The 22036-nt window shown below is 40.8% G+C and overlaps 2 protein-coding genes and 2 pseudogenes across 7 annotated transcripts in view; 3 read left to right on the top strand and 1 right to left on the bottom strand.

Moving 5' to 3' along the window:
* LOC126621359 (disease resistance protein RPV1-like) overlaps positions 1 to 22036 on the top strand; it is a 249955-nt pseudogene that overhangs the window by 24315 nt on the left and 203604 nt on the right.
* Positions 1 to 22036, bottom strand: part of LOC126621407 (uncharacterized) — a 184931-nt gene that overhangs the window by 149393 nt on the left and 13502 nt on the right. The window lies entirely within an intron of this gene.
* Positions 1 to 22036, top strand: part of LOC126621364 (disease resistance protein RPV1-like) — a 162623-nt gene that overhangs the window by 128119 nt on the left and 12468 nt on the right. The gene's annotated exons all lie outside the window — the stretch shown is intronic.
* LOC126621101 (uncharacterized) lies at positions 15139 to 16365 on the top strand (annotated as a pseudogene).

Below are 22036 nucleotides of genomic sequence, written 5' to 3'. Positions count from 1 at the left end.
ATTTTGATTGATCCCTTTTGTGATTACCTCATTTTCGTTATAATTAGTCCCCAAAACTAATTGTATTACATGATGTGCATGGAAATATCTATTATATAAAACATTAGGGATCTCTGTAGTTGTACTAAGTTTCGGATCAAAATTACAGAACTGGCAAAAACCACAGAACCGGTCAGCCTAATAATTGATGTAATAAGTAAACATCAACACATAATGTAATGCACTCTTAATTGGAGCCACAACCTTGTCTAGTTTCCATTCTTTTGTCAAGTACATGTCAATTTATGTGCTCTTAACTATTTTTAGTATGAATAGTAGCACTTTCTTTTTTGCAAATGTTAAGAACAGTTGTTCACGTGTGCATAAACTATAAGTTATAAATATGGGCATAACTTGGATTCTAATTGGGAATTTGATGTTACAACATAGATATTAAAGTTGAGCATTATTCCTGTGGTACTTGTGATGGTATGTATTGCCCAAATTTCAACATCCTTCCAATTACATTTAATAACAAAAGTTTTCTGTGCAAGGAACGGAATTTCCAATTTTTTTTGTCAATGACAAATTGCCACTCAATTCCACATATAGGAGAAAATTTTTAATATGCCAAAAATACGGTCTGATACAGTAATTGTCATAAAAAAGTAGTTGAATTTTTTTTCTTCAAATATTGGATCATTTGTGTTGTGACACGGTATAATGGACCTTGTTTTAGACACACTCATTGCACACATAGATGGACTATATTTAATGAATCTGAATCCTCACCAAGTCCTCTTTGTGAGGATCCCGGATATCAGTGAATTATATCCATTTATTGTACATCATGTGGTTAAAAATTATTTTAAATATTTTTATTTAAAATTAAATACAAATAGTACATGACAAAAACTAATCGTATAATGAATAATGAACGAACACGTTTTACGAATCCCTAGGATCTTCACCAAAAAGATCCGAAGAGGATCCTGTTGGGTATTTAATAAGATACTATTAAAATAACTCTTGATTTGGTTAGTATGAAAAGAAAAGGAAATTAGAGTAATTATTTTATATTAAAATGAATTGCTACTTAATATTTTGTCACATATTTATCCATTAGTTTGGTTGTGATTGGACTGAACAGTTGGCTCAACTGGTGTAGCAGCTAATGGGATGCGTCTCCTCTTCTCCGTCTTCACCACCGCCGGGAAAAACCCGCCTACCATCAACCACCCAAACCAGAACAATCAACACCAAAAATGATTCCCCAACGCCCACTTTCAGATTTTGATAATACTGTCTCAGGGCTCTCAACCTAGCCCGGGCACATAAGATTCCGACATCCACATGATTGCTGCCAAAGACCGCCACGTGCCACACTCAGCAAGTCGTCCAGTTGATGATCGGCTGGTTCTGCCTGCACAAGTAGCAAATCTAAAACAAATGATGGATTTGATCAAGTGAACATTTATTATGGTGAAAAGGGGTTGAGCTCTTAGATAAGATAATAGTGTGGATTTGAACTCATTGATGACTATTTATCATCTTATCTAATAAAATCTATCGTTTGACCAAAAAAAAAAATTGATGAACATAGGAACATATACAGAGTTATTGGAAGAGAAACCGTCAAAATTGGGGGTTTTCTTTTTCCATTTTGCCTTGTAATGTAGAGTTACTGGTTTTACGACAACACCTTACAGGTTATGTTTGTTACAGTACTCCTTTTTTTAATGAAAATGAAATTTTTTTCAGTAAAGAAGGGAGTTAACAGATTATCATCCTAATTTCTCACGTCCAACATTTTCGGAAGCGTCAATCACCTACACCGGTTATTCTCATAAGAAAGGGAACATAACTAAACACAATATAGGCTTTACGTTACATTATACAAGAAACATGATAACAGAGGGTATAAAAGAAACAGGATTACAGAGGGGAACAAAGAAACATTATGAAGACACAAGATTCCTCTTTATATATGATTTGGATGGTTTGAAATTGATTCTAGTCAAATCCAGGTTTTAGTAAGTTTACGGTTGGAGCCGTCAAGAATCATGCATGTTGAATTGGTTCATTGTGTCATCTAATGAATGAAATAGTAAACTCCAGAGGATTATTTAGCTTGTGTATGTTGGAGCCGTCAAAATATTTCTGTTTCTTTGCCATGAACAAACAATATAACCACTCGTCCATTATCAAAGATAATGAGCACAATTTTACTATACATGAACTTCAGTGTAGTAGTGTTTAAGAATAGACAAATGAATTGGTTGCCAAATGCAGTAAATTATTGTTTAAATGATCCCACACCCAAAAAAAAAATTGAGTTTGAGAGATGATATGTGACATACCGGATCTTTAACATCAGGTTCAATGATCTCTTTCCTTACTTTGCTTGGTAAAGGCTAACTGTATAAACCATAAATCAATATATTGCAAAGACGAAAGTGCTAGATAATGAGAGCAAATTAGAAGAATAAATTGAAGTACGGTTCATCATCAACCTCCATATTAGAATTTGGATCCCACCTCTCGTCTGGGTCATCCTGTTCTTCGTTCTCTTGAAAGAATTTCACAATGACTAATATTAAAACATTGGAATACAAGCCAATAAGACAATGTTAAATAGTGAGTGCATAACAACTGAAATTAGATTGATTTGAACTAGCAAGCTACATTCTTTATACATAGATTAAAAAAAAGTTAGAATGGAACATCACGAGTATTATGAGTATTTCGGTCCACATTATACTCTTCATGTTTGCCCCGAGTACTCTCCATTGGTTGTAGAAACATACCTCTGGAAGTTCAGTATCAGGAGGTCTTTCCTGAAATTGGACATTGGGTGCATGCTGAAGCCTGGAGAGGTTTTTAAGAAGCCTTGACCGTATTTCTTCTAGTAACACGTGAGAATTCTTATTTCCCATATTACTCGGGGCAAACATGAAGAGTATAATCTGGACCGAAATACTCATAATACTCGTGATGTGGCATTTTGTCCTCAACTTCTGCTCCAAGTGCTACTCCTGTCTGTATTACAAACAATATATCAAAAACAAAAGAATTCCATAGACTCATGACTAAACAAAAATTAGATGCACCAAATACAGATGTTGTGACGCATGTCACGTTTACAACAATGTATTAAAGAGTAGCCATCTGCCAGGCACTATAGTCATATTATGCAATCACAAAACATTAACATGCTATCTGGCAAGAGATTATAACTGTTGATAAAAAACCATGCTATGTGGACAATCATATCACAGGTGAAACATTTTGGAAACGTTAAGAGGTAAAACAGAATATGACAAATATACCTCGTAGCACCAACAACGAGCAACATTGCGAATGGTATAGCCACCGCCACCTAGAAGCAAGAGCGGGACATTGAAGGATTTAATATATCTAACACACTCGGCGTGAACTTCGATGGAAAGATTGAAGCAGCCCAGCCTGTACCCAGATAAGGAATCAGCACCACACTGGAGAACCACAGCCCCAGGTTTAAAAATTTCCATAACCTTCCCAATGATGGGCTTGAACAAGTGATGGTAGCTCTCATCATCAATCCCGTCATCCAATGGAACATTAAGTGAGTAATACTTCTCTTTTCCGTAACCAATATCACGAATGTCCCCCGTGCCAGGGAAATTCTCGAAATTTTCGGGTTGTCATACCGAACTGATCCCGAACCATTTGTTTGGGATTCGGTATTGCCTATTCAATGGTTCGGTAATCCTAAACCAAACCGGCACTATGTATTTATTTATTTTTTCATTGGTATAATTACAACCCTGAACTGGGTGTAGCAATTCACCGGAACACCGGAATTAAGAATTTGAATGGTTAATCTTAATTATGCGGGGAATTAATCCTAGGCTTGGGTATCCTATTAGATGAATCAGGTCAGATACCCAAAGTTCTGGCAACGATGGAAGAAATTTATTCTACATTTTTGAGTACCTTTGTTAGCCTAGAAACATGGTTAAGCTTTGCATTGTTAGCCTAGAAAATGTTGTGCCTTGGCCCATTTATCAGTGCGGAAACAAGATTCAAATTACAACATCACCAAATCACACTCAGTTTAACAGAATAAAATACAAGAAATAAAGACACCGAGAAATTTACGAGGTTCGGCAAAAATCTTGCCTACGTCCCTGGAGAGATATTGCTCTTCACTATGAGAATAACAGTACAAGTACACATGAGTTAAATCAACATAACCCAATCCCAAATCCCTTGCACACCCACTCATAGAATTTTCCCAAGAGCCTCATTCTACCCCAAGAGTTCTTTCACTAGAATACTTTTCACTCTAGCTCTCTTGATTTTCTCTCACCCATGCCCATGCTTTCCCATGGGAGAGCCGAATGCTCTCTCCACCTTGGTTGTTTTTCTGATGCCCTCACTCTCCCTCGGCAAACACTCTCAATATAAGGCAAATGAATCATCATTAAGACCAAGCAATCATGTCTTGCATCATCATTAAAGCAAAAGACAAACATCATCATTAAAGCAAAAAACAAACATCATCATTATGTCTTTACTCATAATGATGTCCACCAAACTTTTGTTTTTACTTTGCAGCACTTGTCTGCAACTTCCATGCAACCCACACCATGTGGTATTTTCACCGAAAGCAAACACAGGTCACTTCATTATTGTTAACACATGACTCATAATTACTCACAAATGTATGAGCCAAACACAACAATCTCCACCTTGGCGAATACACCATGCAAAAATCCTTGCACCCATCACCAAAGTTCATTGGCCTTACGTACCAGCATGCACACTCTGAATCCACCTCATTGGTCCTGTTCCGATTCAGTCACTGCCAATGCATGTGCAGCTGCTGCAAGCTAAAAATCACAATTTAGCTTCAGACAGGATCTCGACACATCCTCGTCTCCTTCAGCAGGTTTTCCTCCTCTTCATTGTCTGCAACCTGGAAACTCGTCAGCGCGCCCGTTTCTAGCAACAACTCATTGAGCCAGACAAAATTCCCACACTTCCTCCTACCTCAGGACCATCTCATCACATGTGAATCCAATAGCTCCACCTGCTGCAAAACCCCTGCAACACTTGAGACTAAACATCACCAGGAGAAGTGTTGCTTCGAGTACCTAGAAGACATACTCAAAGTCTTCCTCCACAAACTTGCTACAACCCGGCCTTGCACTCGTAGCAATGTGGACCCTTGCCTCCGGAACCGGATATGAACCTGATGTCTCTCTCAGATCCTCTTTCCAATTTTCTTCCACGATTCCAACATTTAATAACTTAAGCAGTCTTGTGCCCACCATTATCCATGGTCTCCTTTGTGTATCATTCCACACCAAAGAAGCTTGCACCTGCTCCAAACTTACTGTAACTTTCCATGCAATAAAGTTTCACAAGGTTCTCGTACGAATCTGAAAGTGAGGGAAGAAGAAAAAGGCCTTTATCTTCTTCCTCAACATCAACTTTCGCAGTTAATCCAAGCATCCCTGAACACGGCTTTCATTACTCTCATTTACCAAGAGTAAAACAGCCTCTCCCATTAAACTGCTCAACTGAAAATTTCATGGTGAGCAACAAATCTGGACCTCTAACGAACCAAGCCTCCAACGATGCTCTGATACCAATTGTTGTGCCTTGGCCCGTTTACCAGTGCGGAAACGAGATTCAAATTACAACATCACCAAATCACACTCAGTTTATCAGAATAAAATACAAGAAATAAAGACACCGAGAAATTTACGAGGTTCGGCAAAAACCTGCCTACATCCCCGAAGAGATATTACTCTTCACTATGAGAATAACAGTACAAGTACACATGAGTTAAATCAACATAACCCAATCCCAAATCCCTTGCACACCCACTCATAGAATTTTCCCAGGAGCCTCACTCTACCTCAAGAGTTCTTTCACTAGAATACTTTTCACTCTAGCTCTCTTGATTTTCTCTCACCCATGCCCATGCTTTCCCATGGGAGAGCCGAATGCTCTCTCCACCTTGGTTGTTTTTCTGATGCCCTCACTCTCCCTCGGCAAACACTCTCAATATAAGGCAAAGGCATCATCATTAAGGCCAAGCCATCATGTCTTGCATCATCATTAAAGCAAAAGACAAACATCATCGTTAAAGCAAAAAACAAACATCATCATTATGTCTTTACTCATGATGATGTCCACCAAACTTTTGTTTTTACTTTGCAGCACTTGTCTGCAACTTCCATGCAACCCACACCATGTGATATTTCCACCGAAAGCAAACACAGGTCACTTTATTATTGTTAACACATGACTCATAATTACTCACAAATGTATGAGCCAAACACAACAGAAACATGGTTAAGCTTTGCAGGCTTGCTTGCCTGTTGCTTTGGAGTTAGAGTTCAGTTGTTTAAACTTAAGAGGTAAATATGGTGTATAGTCTTTTACATTGAAGTCGAGCGCGTGTTGCTTATTCATGGAGTTTGACTGGTGATTTTTCCCTTAATCCTGAACTTTTCCACATTAAGTCCGAGATGCATTCTCTACATCTGTTCATATATTATTGTCCTTCGTTGGCATGCCATCCTTTATTTTTCTCAACAACTGTGTAGTCTCTCATACTTTATTTTTCTTTACAACTATTCATGAATTGGTATTTTAGTTGGTTTGAAATTTCAGATTGGTATAAGATAAAAAGCTCAAATTTCAATTGATATGAAATTGGGCTCACAAAATTTTAGGCCTAAGTCCAAATTTCAACCCACAAGCCCAAAATCTCAAATTTCAGCCCAAAAATCGAAAACCTAAAATCCAATCCCGAAATACAGAAAACATTTCAAGAATTCTGAAATTCGGGAATACCAAAATTTCAGATCAGGGTTGGTCTTTAGATTCCCGTCTCGAAAATGATCAGTTCAAGATTTGGCATCCCAAATCAAACCAGCCATAATCATGACTTTCTTACTTTGGCCAAGGCATATATATTCAGGCGAAATTCTAGACTTTCTTATGACCTCTCGATAGCCTCGGAAATAGAAGTCATAAACAAACCCATTGAATTTTTAATGAATAACTATGTGAGCTTTAATGAAAATGGCTTGGACTAAGTGTATTTTTAAAGAAAAAATTGTAGCAATGGTCCCTCAACTAAATATTTATTATCATTGGTCCCCTAACTTATCAAAACGTGTAGCTATGGTCCTTTTCGTTAACTCAGTCTGAATTCCTTCAAAATGAGTTATATTGGAATGACCATTGCTCTATTTGGGTTATAGTTGAGGGACTGTTGCTCTAATTGGGTTATAGTTGAGGGACTGTTACTCTAGTTGGGTTAAAGTTGATAGACCATTATTACAATTTTTCTCATTTGATTTGCCCCTCGATTCAGCCTCATGTGTGTGGCACATGACTCATTTTGACTAAAGTTCTAACATAGTTGAAGAAAATGACCATAGTTGTACGTTTTGAGAAGTTAAGGGACCAATGATCATGAATTTTTAATTGAGAGATCATTACTCCAATTGAGTTAAAGTTGAGGGACTATTGCTACAATTTCCTCTTCAACAAGAAATCATCCTATAACTTTGTTTAATGAAAATGATTTAAATTTTAATGAAAAAAACATAAATTTTAATACAAAAAAAAACTTTTAATATAATAAAAACAAAATATAAAAAAGTAATTAAAAACTGACACGCACACTATTTTTTAAACTAAACGGCACTACACTATTTCTAAAATTGAACATTATTTCTAAAAATTGATCACTATTTGTAAAACCTGAGTATTAATTATTTCTGAAATTAAACACGAGTACTACATTATCTCTGAAATTGAATACAGGTACTACACAATTTCTGAAATTGAACATGAACACTAAAATTATTTATAAAATTGAACACATGCCTATTTTTGAAACTAAATACAATTAGCGTCCATTGATTATTTCTTAAACTAAATATGGTATGATAAGTTATTGGTGGGAAAGAGAGCGTAGTTCTCTAGCTCACACATCAATGCCATCGACAACGGACCAAGATTGTCTCCCCTCATTTTCTCATCCCCTTCTACTTTCTCAAATGTTCATTTCATGCTAAGTTGATTTAAAGCTCTAGATTTCGCCAGGTCACCAATAGCACTCATCCCTAATTTTCTTACCTTTACCACCACCACCACCAAAGCTCAACCTAAGACAGAGAACGAGTCCAAACCCCTTAGGGTTAGAAGAGTCCTCATGAGACATGGCAAAACTCTTTTTCCTGGACAACTGTGACTTAGCCAATGACCCGCTAGTAGAACCTCATCCACTCTCCATTGAAACAAACGAAGTTTCCCCCTTTCCACCTCAAATCCAACCAAAAAGCTCACAGGATCAGAACCCAGATGGTGAATTTTATACAATTTTCAAGTGGAGTGATTGCATAAAAGGAGAGACAAGGCAGCTTAGAGCAACTCCACCCTTGGAGCCCTTCCCCCTGGCAATTCACTATTGAATTCACCCTATTGAACAGTAACTGCCTTTAATGAATAGTAACTACCATTAATGAACAGTAATTACCTTTTGCATCTCCACCTTTGGAGCCCTCCCCCTGGCAATATGTAATAAAATATTAGTTTTTTTTGTTTGTTTAAATAATATAAAATAAAAAAAAACATTGGAAATGGGGCTGCAGGCCCTCGGGCTGACACAAAAAAAATTAAATAATGGCTGGCCCTCGGCTGCAGGTTGGTGGATTCCTCACGGGCCTTGTGTTCGGGCTCTCACCCTCACTCGGGCTCTCCATGGCTGGAGCACTGTCCACCGGGCCTCAGGCCCTTTCTTCTCCCCTGTCCCCCGAGCAATCCACATGGGTGGAATTGATCCTATAAGGTAGATAGGAGGGGGTAGGAAATGCAGTTAAAGTGGTCGAAATATTTGGCATTAATGAAACGTGAAGGGTGTTGGCAACGTGGCAAAATCTGAAGCTTTAAATCAACTTGGCATGAAATGAACAGCTGAGAAAGTAGGAAGTGATGGAAGAGGATGGGAAAATGAGAGGAGACAATTATTGCTGAAATGAAACACAAGTACTACATTATCCAAATTGAATTGAAGGTTTCAATTTATTTACTACATTGCCACTGGGTTTTTACATTTGAGCCCTTCTTCACAAAAAAAATGGGCAGGTTCAGTTTGTTGTCGTTTGGGCCCGATGTGAGTTGTCACGTGGGTTGTGAATAGGATTCACTGAAAGCATTAAAATTACTCTTTTGCCTATTTTCAATCCAGATCGAACGGACCAAGCTATAAAACTTGGGGGTAACTTTGTAATTGTGCATTTAAAGGGATGTGATTGGTGTGATGACATCGAGGGGATGGTTCTGAGAGGTTGACGGGACGTGTTGCAGATAGAGGGAGGGAGTAGGCGTAGGTATTCCAGAGAGAGAAAGAGACAGGGTTGAGTGGTGATGCTGAATTTGGGGTATGGGAGAAGTGGGAATTGCACAGAGAGGGAAGGAGGGATGGGGTTGGTTTTGAAAGATTTGCACCGCCTAGGATTGTTCGAGTAAGATTTCGACGGCGTTGTCCCTCTTCGGTTTTGGGTTTTTTTTTCCTATTTTAGGCCAAATAAAAAAATTAGTATGAAGTCTGGATGGTCATTTAGAATTTTGGTGATATTGAGAGTTGATGAAGTAGGTGATGAAGGAGGAGGGGATGGAGAAGGTAAAGGTAGAGACGGAGAAGGTGAAGGTATTGATCGAGAAGGTTATGAAACTGGTGAATTTAAGTCTGAAGGCACTATTACCTTGCTAATTTGCACCACTGATATATGATAATATTCATCAGAATCAATATGTCGAACTACTGCTGCTTCGTCAGAATGGGCAGTTGAAACAATCGAGTTTATTTAATTATTGATTTTCCTTATTAATTTGACCTTGAAAATTGTCAATTATTTTCTAAATATGGGATGAATTGAGCAGTTTGTGTTACCCCTGTTAGTCATTTTCATGCTCAGTATTTAATTGCGGACATAACACTAAACGTGTTCAATCGGTTTCATAATTTCTGATAAGTTCATGCCCATTGAACGCATCAATTTATTTTATATATATATATATATATATATATATGTATGATCAAATTTGTGATTAATGTTGTAGACATCGAAATTTCGGTAAATAAATGTTGACCGATAAATCAAAGTTTCAACGCTCATGTATTACATAAATTTTACACGTAGCGTATGTCTAAACAAAAAATCGAAATAAGTTGGAAAAGTCATCAAACAGGACACGTGTCAACACCTAGCAGAAACGACTTATTTCATCTGGAATATTATATTCAAAATTAGGCCTTGGAAATTTCTATAAATAGAAGCCAATTTCATTCATTTGGGGAGGACCCAAAATCATTATGCAAAATTCTTGAAGCTCTGAAGTTCTGAAACTCCGAAGCTCTCAAGCATCCAGGTTCCCGAAGGATCAAGAAAGCTCTCTTCATTCTTCGTTCATCGTTCATCCTAAGATCAAGCCCCAACGGCCCTTTGGATCAATAATCATCCACCAATTCAAGATCAAGCCCCGACGGCCCTTGAAGAAAGTGTTCTTCGTTCTTCATTCTTCGTTCATCGTTCTTCCAAGATCAAGCCCCGACGGCCCTTGAAGAAAGTGTTCATCCGTTCATCACTGTTATTCAAGATCAAGCCCAAAATCCCTTGAAGATCCACTCATCACCGTTATTCAAGATCAAGCCTCAACGGCCCTTGAAGAAACACTCATCCTCAAGATCAAGCCCCAATGGCTCCTTGAAGATCCGCTCAAATCCACCTTCAAAGATCAAGCCCACGGCCCTTGAAGAAACTTCCAACAGTTCATCCAAGATCAAGCCTCGACGGCCCTTGGATCAACGAAACATCCACAAATACACACCTTATGGAGATCGAATCAGAGGATCAAATTAGAGAGAGATTGTAACCCAAAATCATCAAAATACAAATATTTGTTTGTGCACGTCGTTCTTGTCTCTTTCATTTCAGGGATTTTCCGTGTTCACAAATTGGCACGCCCAGTGGGACAATCTCTGCCTCTCATCTCTTTCTCCGTTCAAGAAATTCAAGCGCACTTCCAAAATTAATGACATCAAGGAAGGCTCAAACTGTTCCCGCAACCGGCGCAAAGAACAAGAGCGTCATCGTCGCAACTGGTGTCACTTTGGGCATCACGACTCGAAGCATGGCAAGAGCCACTTCTGCCACCTCACCTCTGCATCCACTCTGCCAAGGGAACAAGAGCACCCAAGGTACGAGCCTGTAATCACCTTAGCCTTACTAAGGGCACCAGGGGAGGAAAGCCCAAGGAAATACTCCGGATCCATGCTCTCCGATGCTGATTCAAGCGGCAGTTCAACCATGCAAGTCATGACCATTGGAGCAACTTCAATCGATGAGCAGCTGGCTTAGATGAATGAAACAATCGCAAGGCTAACCCGAACTGTGGAAGAAAAAGACTTGCAAATTGCAGCACTCGTCAACCGACTAGAGGCGCAGGATGGCGAGAAACCCAACCCGAAGATTGATCCTTTAAAGAAGGAAGACGATGAAGAAGATGAGCCTATAGTGGAGAAAGCTGAAGAAAAGCTGAAGCTCGACCCAACAACAACGCTCATGGGATCTCTCTGCATCAAGCAGTTGCAGGAGATGATCGCCAGCACCGTCAAGACGCAGTACGAAGGGAGCTCACATGCCTCCATGTTGTACTCGAAGCCTTACTCCAGGAAGATCAACGCCTTAAGGATGTCGAGAGGCTATCAACCGTCGAAGTTTATGCAATTTGACGGAAAGGGAAACCCGAAACATCACGTTGCCCACTTTGTTGAAACTTGCAACAACGCAGGGACTGAAGGGGACTACCTCGCCAAGCAATTTGTGCGCTCGCCGAAAGGAAACGCCTTTGAGTGGTACACGGACCTAGAGCCTGAGTCCATCAACAGTTGGGAGCAATTGGAGCGGGAATTCCTCAACCGCTTATACAGCACTCGCCGCACTGTGAGCATGTTAGAGCTAACAAGCACAAAGCAGTGGAAGGACGAGCCAGTCATTGACTACATCAACAGATGGCGCACTCTAAGCCTCGACTGTAAAGACAGGCTCTCGGAAACCTCTTCAATCGAGATGTGCATCCAAGGCATGCAATGGGGTTTGCAATACATCCTTCAAGGCATCAAACCACGGACCTTCGAAGAGCTAGCCACCCGCGTCCATGACATGGAGTTAAGCATCGCCCATCATGGGAAGAAGGAACCGATCACCGACTACAAGAACGACAAAGTTCTTGGGACAAAGGTGGAAAATGCTGCATGGAAACCCACCAAGGAAGCGATGACGGTCAACACAACTCCCGTCAAAATCCCTACACGAGGCAAGGCGATTCAAACTGAAGCTTTTCGTGATCAAGAGAAGCGTAGACGCACTTTGAAGGAGCTTGAGGAGAAGACTTATCCATTCCCCGACTCTGATGTGGTTGCCATGTTAGAAGACTTGCTGGAAAAGAAAGTGATCGGTTTGCCTGAGTGCAGACGGCCGGAAGAGATGAATCGTACCGACAGTCCAAGATACTGTAAATTCCACTGTTTCATCAGTCATCCAACTGAAAAGTGCTTCGTATTGAAAGATCTCATCATGAAGCTAGCACAACAAATGAAAATTGAGCTTGACCTCGAAGACACGGTTGCAACACACACTACTACTGTCGTGTTTGGATCACTTGATCATGTGCCTCTCCGAAGCATGCATAACCATTCCCGTCAATGTTCAAGTCACAAGACACCTCCTACACAACCATCACCGGGGGCAAGCAACCAAGATGCATCTACTGGTGATAAGAAAGGGAGGATATCAGTGACCTACAAAAAAACGAGGAAGCCAAGACCATAAGCCACAAGGCCAAAAGAGGAGCCTAAATTCGCCCCTCGAACTTCAGTCTTCGAAAGGCTGAATTATTCAAACCCTAGAATTTCGGCACTTGATCGCATCAGTGGTCGAGACCAAACTTCCGTCTTCAAAAGGCTTGAGACGCCAACACCGCAAAGATCTGTCTTTGAAAGGTTATCAAAACCAAGAAACAAAGCGGCACAGCTAGATCTCCTCCGCAACGGTCGGCTTTGGACAGACTTGAAGAAACTAAGAAGCCTTCTAGAAACAGGAAGACAACGCCAAAGGGAGAAAAGCTCGGCAGTCTAGCAAGAAAAGATGATGTTCAAAGCTTGATTCCTTTAAGGATGAAGCGCCAAGCAACTTTGGAAGTCGACACAAAAAGACCACTGAAGGTAAGGAGGCGCACCATCATCTACACTGGCCAATCTTCACGGCAACAAACCCAAGAAAACCACACTGAAGAGGAGGCCCAAGAAGACAAAGAAGACGAAATCCTGGAAGAATACGTCACTTCCGGCTCTGTCAACTCAAAATCTTCACCTCAATCCCTGGGGGCATGCTCCAAAAACATGCCAGTCAAGCCGAGTGAAGTTGAAGGATGGACTTATGTCACTCCGAAGAAATTGCACAAGAACCATATGTCTTCTCCACAAGCTCACCAATGGGAAAGGGGGCAAAATAGCTCCTGTTCACCTCCAGAACAATGTGAAAGTGTTGGAGATAATGAAACTTTAACACGAAGATCATCCATCCCCATCACGATGCGTGACATCTTCCCAGAAGACTTCTTCAACTACTCAATCAAGGCTCCTTGCTATGAAGATTGCGAGGAACGACTCTCTGAGATCGCTTGACGAACCAATGCTCCTTGTTCGCACGAGCCTAAACTGCACGAACCAAAGCTCCTTGTCCGTACGAGCCTAAATTGTAGGACACGAGGCTCCTCGCCTGCACGAGCCTCAAACTACATGGCACAACGCTCCTGATCCGCACGAGCATAAAAGGCGACACCCAAGCTCCTGGTCTGCACGAGCATAAAAGGCAACATCAATGCTCCTGGTATGCACGAGCATAAAAGGCAACACCAAACGCTCCTGGCCCGCAAGAGCATAAACTGTGTACGGCGAAATCATCATCAAAATCATTGTTAAATTCATCACTCATTTTGAACTACGTTTTGACTTGATCTCTTTCTTTGGAAGGGTACGTAGGCAGCTTGAATATTCAATTTCAAGTTCAGTCACATCAAAATAAAAAAAATGTTTAAAAAAAATACAATTTCTTCAAAAGAAAAAAGGAAATAAGGAAAAGGAAACATATATATATATGTATGTCTCGGTCCAGCACCAACAATGGTTTATACAGATCCCATGGCCCATCCTCATTCAGCTCCTAAACCCAAAACATATGGGCCCATCAACTTCCTCGCCCACCAGGCCTTAATCCCCGGACGACAAGTCGTCTTCTCCCAGCGCGCTCACCATCTCCGTCTCTTTCCGTCGTCTCCTCGATCCAGCCTGCAAGTACCGACCTCTGGTTCCCACGCAATCGATTTGACTGGCCATTGTTTCTTTCTGTAAGAAATGTTTGAAAGAGAGAGATTCAATTTCTATCCACTGTGTATCTATATGTATATGTGTGGTATACATCCTGTATGATTTGATTTGGGAATTAAGGCTTTGAAATTCGATTGCGTGGAGGAAAAAGTGGTAGTCGGAAATGGCTTACAGAAGAAGGCAGCAGGTTTTGTCGTCATCATCGACATCAAGCACGAGCTTTCGATTTGAAGAAGAGGAAGATAAATCTCGATACCCACTACTTTCTTTGCAGTCCGACGAATCGCTTACGGCCAAAGCTATTCGAGCCTCGTCGGCGCATCGCGACTCCTCTCTCTCATCCGCTTACGCTGCTCGCCTGCTCTCTGCAAGCATCGACTGCCCATCATTCCCTCCATCAAGCAGGAGAAGGAAAACCGCAACGACGACCACGCTGCCTTGATCCACGACTACCGATCCAAGATCGAGACCAAGCTCTCCAACATCTGGGACCGCCCTGAGAGAGAGAGATGGCGAGGAAGCCGACATCTTTAACCTGAAGAATTTGCTAGAATCCTCCAGCTTTCTTTCGTCAAACATTTCCGGTCAGAGATGGCAGAGAGACTGGGCCGATGAGAGAAGACGAGATCAGGCTGCGGTGAGATGATTGGACTGGCGGAGGCTGAACCGGCTCAGGTTTCTTCTCGATCCGAACAGGCTTCAACCCACACCCGCATTTCTCTATTAGATTATCTTTATCATTATTCATTCTCTGTCCTTCAGAAGCTTTGGTTCTTTAGCAGTAGCAGCAGCAGCAACAGTATAATCTCGACTGATGAACTGAGTGTCTTTGGGTCTTGATCGAATCTTCAATTGGAGACACAAATTTCAAATTTCAAGCAAATCGCTTTGACTTTCGAGCTAAAGAGCCAAAGGTTAACTTCCTAGGTGTTTATGATCATGGATTCTCCTCAATCTGTTGTGTTTCCATTCAAAAGCTCTGTTGCCAAGCCTGAGAAGCAGTTCATTCGTACCAATAGGCCCGCATCCAATGCAACTGATGCCAATATAGCTCGTAACTCGGAGAACTTCATTGGTGTTCTCGAGGTTTACGTTCATCAGGCTAGGGACATCCAGAACATCTGCATATACCACAAGCAAGATGTCCACGCTAAGCTATGCCTGACGAGTGATCCTAAAAACACAGTCTCCACCAAGACCATTAACGGTGGTGGTCAAAATCCAGTCTTCGATGACAATGTCAGCTCAATGTTCGGAGTGTTGATTCCTCCCTCAAATGCGAGATTTGGATGCTGAGCAGGGTCAAGAATTATCTTCAAGATCAGTTGCTGGGGTTTTCTTTGATGCCTTTGTTGGAGGTCCTTGTTAAGAATGGGAAGTTAGAGAAAGAGTTCTCTCTTTCTTCAACTGATCTGTTTCATTCCCCAGCAGGGTTTGTCCAGTCGTCCCTCTCGTACACTGGAGATATGCCAGAAGTAATGTCCTTGGCCTCAAATCCTATTGTACATGACTCGGAGACAGCTGAGTCATGTGAATTAGATAGGTTAGAGTTCCCAGATTCGAACATTGACAATGAAGACCAGATAATGGTTTCAGAGTACATTAAGATCCTATGTTCTGAATTTGAGTCTCAAAACTCTGATAGCTTTGTCACTGCTGACACTGAAACTCAGGTTATTTCCGAATTGGGTGTTCATGCTGTTGAAGGTTTCTCGACTGCTACTGTTGAATCTACTCCTGTTCGGAAGCTTGATTCTCCCCCAAGCAGTGTGTCAACTAATGGTGTTTCATCTCCATCGGGTCGTACAAGCTCAGAGTCGTATGATGTTCCATCAGCTGTGAAATCTCGAAACCACGAACAAGTTTTGGCAGCGGTGAAGGTGGAGAGGCCAGCTGGAGTCAAAAGGCTCGAGAATGGTGGTTGAGATGATTTGAGGTTGACGGCACTCTTTCTCCCGCAGCACCATGAGCAGCTTCACCTCCTGGAAACTTCTCACAAGCCTGTCGTCGCCGGAAAAAGCAGGCTGACTTCCTCCACGACCAAACAGCCACAACCTCACTGGTGCATGCTCCATCTCCGTCGTCTTCATCCTTGCTCTGCTCCCTGCAAATTCCCCCAGCTCACCGGTTTCTCACCCTCCTCGTCTCCGGCGCCGTTCTCCTCCTCCTTGCAAAACCCGTCGGCTTTGTCTTCTCATCCTCTACCCATCACCTAAATTTATACAGAAAAATATATAATAAAAAAGGGGATGGTGGAGCAAAGTGGTGCTGCCACCACGTGAAAAAAAAAAAAAAAAAAAGGTGCATCATGCACCATGTGCAAAGAAAAAAAATAATTAAAAAATAATATAATAATATATATATATATATAAAGGGATGGTGCATCTGGCACCATGTGCCAGCAAAAAGAAAAAAGGTGGGTGTGTGTATATGGTAGGTATGTATTATATATATGTACGTGGCACCAAAAGCATTGTATATAAAAAAAATAAAAAAATAAATATAATAATAATAAAAAAAAAAGAAAGGGTTATGGTGCGGTATGATTATGGTGGCCATCATCTAGTTAGTGGTGGTGGTGTGAGCACCACAGAAAGCAAAAAAAAAATAATAATAATAATAATAATAAAATATATTTTAAAAAAATGCATTGAGAGAAATAGAAGTCCATTTTATTTATTTTTCTAGAAATTTTACATAAATTTGCATTATACATACCTTAAAAAAAATCAAATCAAATCAAATTTACAAGAAGGGATCTTTAAGGACGATCAGGTGGTGCCTCACAACTCGACGGAGCTCCAGGAAGAGGAGGCGCCGGAGGTTGACTGTTTAAAGCCTCAGCAGTCGGCAGAGCCCCAGAAGATGAAGGCAAATGCTGCTGGAACAAACCAACAAACCGCTGATGATCAAGTAAAATCTGACCATCAGATTCCTGCATCTGGTCAATCTTTCTTTTCATGTTTGTCGCATAGTTATGTGCGAGCTTATGCAACTGTCTATTCTCCTGCTTGAGCCCTCTAATCTCATGTTTGAGACTCATCACTTCAGCCGCTAATGATTCAACTTGACGGGTTCGAGCAAATAGGCGTTGGGCCATATTAGACACAGAACCTGCACACTGCACACTGAGAGCCAGAGAATCCTTAACAGCCAACTCATCAGACCGTTTGGAGAGTAGTCTGTTATCTTTGGGAGTGACAAGGTTTCGGGCCACCACCGCAGCGGTCATATCATTCTTCATCATCGAATCCCCAACGGTAAGAGGACCAGTAGGGGATATGAACGATGAGCGCCATATGTTGTCTGGAAAAGAAGGGACTGCCTCTTCACCAAGGTTCAAGTCAAGACGACGGTCGGAGGGGCCAGACATTTTCAAAGGTGTTAAAGAAAGAAGAGGTCGGACAAATCGAGATCTTAGAAGTGCAACAAGGGAGTTTCTACCAGCAAAAATTCAAGTGTGCTTTGAAACGAACTACATGCCTCTATAAAAAAATCAGCACTCAACGGGATTTCAAAGATCGAAGAGGCGAACTCAAAATTCGAAGAGGCCATTCAAAAATCGAAGAGGCAAGCTCAGAAATCGGAGAAGCATCTTGCTTTTCCAGACGCGTCGGCACCTGTCACACGCAAACTCAGCTTTGCGGAAATCACGGGCAATTTGTCGAAGCGCCGATCCCAGATATCGAAGAGGCGCCAGTCTTTTTCAACCTCGTCAACACCTGTCATATGCACACTCAACTTTGCGCAAATCATGGGCAATTTGTCGAAGATTTTCGGTGAAGGAGAAAGCACGTGAAGTTTACTGTTCAATCATCCAACCGTTGCCGACAAGAGTGAAAGAACAGTACTAGTTATTAATCCATATAAATGTCCACCTTCACCCTTCATAGCAAGGCAGACATACAGAACCTTTCTTCATCTCCAAAAAAAAAATGCTTTCCCAACGGAACCTCTCGAGTCATTCAGTGTTCCTTATTCCTTGGGGTACCTCTGCAAGCCAATGACTCCAAAGCAAAAGTATCTCATATCACCAGGGTAGATAGCAAGAGTATCTCATATCATGCATTCTCCCTGTCTTTTCCTTTGTCTTTGTTCCTACCTGCAAAGACAAGGATAAAGAAAGCAATATGCCGGAACCTCCACTCAAACTCGAGTAAGGAACCGACTGCTTGGAACCCTTCCCTGATTGCCTACCTAGCACTGCTCTCGAGTACTCGTCTCCCACTGTTGCTGTACTTCCAAAGAAGCTGCCACATCTGCCTGGAGAACAGATAAGGCAAGTGAAAATGATACCTTGCAGCATGTGGAGACAACGTGCAGAAGGAACAAGCAGAGAAGAATGCGGCCTGCACAGTCAACTCAGCAGAAGGAGTCCGAACTGAGGAACTCGAGAAGCTGCCACATCTGCCTGAAGAAACAAGCAGAGAAGAATGCAGCCGGCGCAGTCAACTCAGCAGAATGAGTCTGAACTGAGGAACTCGAGCAAATGCCACATTCTGCCAGAAGAATAGATAAGGCAAGGGAAATGATACATTGAAGCATGTAGAGACAAGCACAAAGCACGTGCCGATTCATCCACTACTTCTTCAAAATCAAAAGTATCTCATATCATCAAAGTTGCAATCACTCTGTGTGGAGGACTCGTTTTGACCCTCACGTGCCGATTCACCACCCTTGAATCAAATCCTTAAAGATCAAGTCACCAACTAGAATAAAAGCCCATCAATCTTGAAGATCATACCATTGACCAAACTGCTCAGGTGTGAATTAGAAAGATTGAACAAAGAAACAGGTCATCACCTTTACCTCGTGCCTGCTTGCCATGTGTTCGAATCAACCTTCGAGATCAAGCCTCAACGGCCCTTGAAGAAGCTTCCAGCCAAAGTTCAAGATCAAGCCTCGACGGCCTTTGAAGAAATCACAAGTACAATTCAAGATCAAGTGTCCATCACCCTTGAATCAAATCCAACTCCACATAAAAAAGAGTAAGTTCAAACAATCGAAGGAAGCCAGAAAGTCCTCTAACCCAGTTCAAGATCAAAGCTGTGGAAAGTCAACAAGCGCAACAAAATACGTGCCGATTCATCCACTACCAAAGCCAAATATCATCTACCACATGAAGCTCCTTGTGGTCCAATTTCAACCTTCAAGATTAAGCCTCGACGGCCCTTGAAGAAATCTCAAGCCCAATTCAAGATCAAGCCTCGACGGCCCTTGAAGAAATCTTAAGCCCAATTCAAGATCTCAAGCCCAATTCAAGATCAAGCCTCAACGGCCCTTGAAGAAATCTCTAGCCCAATTCAAGATCAAGCATCGACGGCCCTTGGATCAACATCTACAGTAAGGGACTTCAAAACGCATCTCCTACACGTGACAAGCACATGTATACAACGCGCCTTGAAGTGGGGGCATTTGTAGACATCGAAATTTCGGTAAATAAATGTTGACCGATAAATCAAAGTTTCAACGCTCATGTATTACATAAATTTTACACGCAGCGTATGTCTAAACAAAAAATCGAAATAAGTTGGAAAAGTCATCAAATAGGACACGTGTCAACACCTGGCAGAAACGACTTATTTCATCTGGACTATTATATTCAAAATTAGGCCTTGGAAAATTCTATAAATAGAAGCCAATTTCATTCATTTAGGGAGGAACCAAAATCATTATGCAAAATTCTTGAAGCTCTGAAGCTCTGAAACTCCGAAGCTCTCAAGCATCCAGGTTCCCGAAGAATTAAGAAAGCTCTCTTCATTCTTCATTCATTGTTCATCCTAAGATCAAGCCCCAACGGCCCTTTGGATCAACAATCATCCACCAATTCAAGATCAAGCTCCGACGGCCCTTGAAGAAAGTGTTATTCGTTCTTCGTTCTTCCAAGATTAAGCCCCGACGGCCCTTAAAGAAAGTGTTCATCCGTTCATCACTGTTATTCAAGATCAAGCCCAAAAGCCCTTGAAGATCCGCTCATCACCGTTATTCAAGATCAAGCCTCAACGACCCTTGAAGAAACACTCATCCTCAAGATCAAGCCCCAATGGCTCCTTGAAGATCCGCTCAAATCCACCTTCAAAGATCAAGCCCACAACCCTTGAAGAAACTTCCAACAGTTCATCCAAGATCAAGCCTCGACGGCCCTTGGATCAACGAAACATCCACAAATACACACCTTATGGAGATCGAATCAGAGGATCAAATTAGAGAGAGATTGTAACCCAAAATCATCAAAATACAAATATTTGTTTGTGCACGTCGTTCTTGTCTCTTTCGTTTCAGGAATTTTCCGTGTTCACAAATGTAATTGGAATTTATTAAATTTTTCATGATTTTATAGAATTTTTTGTTTCAATTTGCGGGTTTTTTCATTTAAATTGTGGGTTTTGGAGAATTCTTAGTCAAATTTATGGGTTCTTTTGATGCAAATTTATGTGACATTAAACAACTGCAATGTCGGATATGATAATAAGTGGGCATGTTCATATGTTTTCCAATGTTGTTATATACTCTCTTATCTAACTCTGAATGTTGAATTAGTCAACTATTAATGTCAGATTAATCAAAGTTGGGCATTAGTTTATATGTTTTTCAATGTTTTATAAAAACAACGCAATTTTCACTTGGTTTTGAGTATGTGATTTTTAAAGTAGGATAGTGGGAGATTCATTTGTAAAAATTCCTCAATGATCATTTGAATATAAATTCTGAATACTGTACTGCCGTTCTGCTTAAAGCGCTCTAATACATGAATAATCTAAATGAATATGTAAAGACTACTTGAGAAACTAACATTATACAAAATCTGAATGATTTTATTTCTGTCTTTTTCTGGGTTTGTCTGCTATGGCTATTATGAGTTTCTGTTTTTTCTTCGTGTTTCAGGCAGTTGCTTCATTAGGGACTTATGACATAGCATTAGAGATGGGAAAGAAGGTGATATGTCAAAGGTAATTTTCGTTATCCGTTCAATTTTAATGGTGGTCGTTATCTTAGTTGTGTTTATTATATATCCATGTACATATGCGTATGTGTGTGTAGCTCGATCATCTAACAAAAAACACACAACAATTTAGAACGTTTTATGTGTAAATTTTCAAAATCATGGCACTATTGATGGTTGCTCTCTAAGCTGCCAAATTAGGCGCAAAAAAAAAATTATGAGCTGTGAAGTTTTTTCTTGGTGTACTTGATGACATTACTAGGTTCATAGTGTATTGAAGTTGGATTATTTCTGAACTGCAGTCTTGAAGTGCAGGAACTGTGGAACCTGCAATGGTTGGCAAGCATTGCGGTGTGCCATGTGCAGATGATTAGGGAGGGTGCAATAACAAGTGAAGAATTACACCTTGAGAAGGTAGACTCTCCTTCATTTAGATTTTGACCCCTATGTCTGGAAAATAAGGTTTGTGATTTTGGTATGCATACGTGGTTCTTGGGTTTAAGAACAAAAGTTACCTTTGTTTTCAAATTGCAATTTGAGTTGATGTCTGTGTCTGTGTTCTGTGAATTTGTTTTGAGAACAAAAGTTACATTAGTTTTGAAATGGCATGCTTGATTCATTCAAAAGTAGGAAAAAATGAGATTTTTAATTGG

The sequence above is a fragment of the Malus sylvestris genome, chromosome 5 (genome assembly GCF_916048215.2).
Source record: "Malus sylvestris chromosome 5, drMalSylv7.2, whole genome shotgun sequence".
In the NCBI taxonomy this organism is placed as follows: Eukaryota; Viridiplantae; Streptophyta; class Magnoliopsida; order Rosales; family Rosaceae; genus Malus; species Malus sylvestris.
This window is presented reverse-complemented; position numbering and strand designations above follow the sequence as displayed.